The sequence below is a fragment of the Zea mays genome, chromosome 4 (genome assembly GCF_902167145.1).
Source record: "Zea mays cultivar B73 chromosome 4, Zm-B73-REFERENCE-NAM-5.0, whole genome shotgun sequence".
Lineage (NCBI taxonomy): Eukaryota > Viridiplantae > Streptophyta > Magnoliopsida > Poales > Poaceae > Zea > Zea mays.
Genome location: NC_050099.1, coordinates 83,218,708 through 83,221,997, shown reverse-complemented (window position 1 = coordinate 83,221,997; position 3,290 = coordinate 83,218,708). Strand labels below are relative to the sequence as shown.

The following is a 3,290-nucleotide window of genomic DNA, read 5'->3' as shown; positions in this document are numbered from 1 at the left end:
TTATTTTGGGTTTTTTTGCAGCAGTAGCTGATACAACCATTTCCAGTTGTAACTCGAATTCAGCATCTCCATTTCTTTTTGGTATTTCAGGCTTTCAGCGTTATTACCGGAAGGAAATTGGTTGCTGGCCTGACTGATTGATCTTTTAAAGTTGAAGCACAGCTGCTTCCATTTTCTAATTTTATGCTTGACAAAGTTTTGTAGGATATGTTCTTAGACTTGGTCAAGTTACGGACGAACTCGAGTCCTAATTGGAGATGTAAAATATTAATGTTTAGAATTATACATAATGTAAAATACTTGTTATGCTAATTTGTATGGTACAATATCATAAATAGCACTTTTGTCACCCATTTGTTTTTAACTGTAATTATTTGAAACTGTAATAGTGTGTTTGGTTTGAGGGATGAGCTAGTCCATTATCTTCTCACTCCTCACTTTTTTGTTTGGTTTGTGGATTGGAATGAGTTGATCCATCACCACCTCATTCCCCATAATTAATTAGTTAGTAGTAATATGAGGATTGAGGTCATTCCACCAAATTTGAGGAATGGATCCATGATGCATCACCTCATTTTGTATAGAATGATTCCTCAAACCAAACACGCCCTAAGACGCTTTAGCATTTCTATTTGTTTACCTATGGGTCAAGATATAATGCATAATTAAGTGCATACAATATTATGTATCTAGAAAAAGGTTTTATAATTATAGAATAGGTAGAGTATTACTTTTTATGATTATAAACTTGTGATCATCGAATAGTATATTTGGTCACAAATCTATTGTATTAAATTTGTATTGTACTACTTAAAGATTGTTGGCTTCAAATATTATCAAGTCTAAATTTTGATATGCGCACATCTTTTAAACTGGAGCAGAGGGAGTATTCATCAAGGGGTCCTGTATATGAATTCAACAAATATATATTTAATCTATTCAGCTTGAATGCAACTAGCGCATCTGGTGTAGTGGTATCATAGTACCCTCCCACGGTACTGACCGGGGTTCGATTCCCCGGATGCGCATAATATCAGTTAAATCTAAATATTTTGCCTCTCTGTTTTTTGAAAATTGTTTAAGTAATACCGCATGCCCCGAAATCCTATCCCCAAATCCCACCAGCCATGACAAGGACTCTTCATTTTGCCGCGGGCAAAGACGCTGCAACACCACATTTTGTGTTGTAACTAATAGGACGGTCCAAAGCACATAATTTCTGGTACGGTCAAGATCGGTCCAATATATAGGCATAGGCTCTAATATGTGGGTCGTACTTAGGCTTAAGTCAAGCCCATGGGCTAGTCTGGCACGGCCCATTTAACTAGGCCCGTCAAGACTCACTAAATATAACTCAGTATTTAACTAAGGCTCGTCAAAGCCACATGACCATCACAATTTAGAGAATACAGATCTTTAATAAACCTTTGAGGACGAGTACCTAGATAGGGATAGTGAATAGTGACGATAATCATTGTATATGTATTCGGTATGACTGTATAATACTCAACTAAACACTGAACAGAGAACTGAATATTATTTCTGAGTTAGTTGTAATATTTTTTCTTTCTGACCAAAGATTTTAATGTGCGACCACAAAACATTATTATATACTTTTTGTTTATGTATTACTGTTGTATATATATGGGCCGATCTAGCATATTAAGTTATTTTGGCTGTTTGGACTGACCTAGCACAACTAATTGTAGGCCATGCCGTAGGCCGATAACTGGACCCACATGCTAGAACGGCACGGACCATAGTTAGAGATGTGCTTTTGTGGGTCTTTACCGTACCAGATCGGCCCACATGTACAGGTCCAGACCGGCCCACGTGTACAAGTATAACCAGAAGAATCCAGTCAAGGACACAAGACTCAAATTTTGCTGCGGACAAAAATGCTGCAACACCAGAAGAGAACCAGAATTTCCGGTCAAAGACACATGACAGCAGCAGCTGGTTAATGCTTTCAGCAACTTGATCACAATGTGGGTAGCTTAAACTGTTGAGAAACCCTAATAAAGGGTTGTGTGGGCAAATACCGAATATAGCCCTGAGGGCTATCGCGTCTCTATATATAGAACTTGTACCCCTCATATGGAACAGAGATGAGAAAGAGGCCAGAGGCCCAACCCTATATCCAGTGTCTCGTGTGTTTCCTCTGTCGTGCTTATGGGAAGGGAGACGGATTCTCTACATCTTCTTGCGCCTCTACTGCTGACGGGAGGGAAGAGAGCGGATCTGGTGATCCGTGGTAACATAGTTCTCAACACGTTATCAGCACGCTCTACCTCGACGTTGCTGCTGGATCAGACCTGCATCAACTCTCCGTTAATCCGGCAGGTCTCCGGCCTAGCCGAACTGTCCTACGCGACAGGCTTCGATTACCCTCTACGCAATCAAACGGTATTTTTTGGATCTACTGTTCATAGGATCTCACCTAGCGGAACTCCCTGCTCTCATGTTTGTTTCGGTGGGAGTCCCGAGTCCTTGCTGCTCCACAATCTCTGGTGGGTTCCGGAGAACATGCCCATGCAAAATAAAAATAGGGATGCACTATGCAATCCGCCTAAGCGCCCTGCACTGACCTGACGTCGCGCGCCGCCGATCCTACTGCGTCGCGTTGGCCTGCTGCTCAACGCGCCTCCGCTGTTGAGGTCCGCCGCAAGCCACGGCGCGCATCCGCTGGCCGAGCGAACGGTCTGGCTTGCGTTCTATGCGGCGATCACAGAATAGAGAGTCAAACTTGATCTTTGACTGCATGCGCCCCATGCAGTAGAGGAATGCACGCAGTCGTAGCCGCAGCCGCAGGACTTTTCTCCTTGCCGTTGCTGTTGCTGACGCGCGACCGTACGCCTGCATGCATGATTCCATGCATCTCCTGCCAAAGGAATAGGAGGGGCGTTGTATGAGTCAAAAGAGGAAAAGATGCATGCGGCTTGACCGACGGAGAAACAAAATAATTAAACATGATTTCAATCTCAATTAGTTACTTTTCTATCGCAAATAATTAGTAAGAAAAATACATGCTTGAATATGGTAAAATGATAGTTACACCTCATGTGTTATGCTCATGCATTAATTTTGGTGTTTATTTTTCTGCTTTTATTTCTAGTAGGAGATTTAGTAGAAAATATTAAAATATATGTAAAGTCTATATTGTGAATATTTAAATCGCTCTAAATATCTATATTATGTTGAACTTTTATACTTACGTCGAGCGATCAAATTGTATAGTGGGTACTCGGTCATGCCGATCAGACTGCGTTGCTAATCGGTTGTGTTATGGC

General features: G+C 41.4%; 1 non-coding gene across 1 annotated transcript; it reads left to right on the top strand.

Moving 5' to 3' along the window:
- Positions 1-957: 957 nt before the first annotated feature.
- Positions 958-1,028, top strand: TRNAG-CCC (transfer RNA glycine (anticodon CCC)). Its single transcript has one exon. It is a non-coding gene; the product is annotated as a tRNA-Gly (tRNA).
- Positions 1,029-3,290: the final 2,262 nt, after the last annotated feature.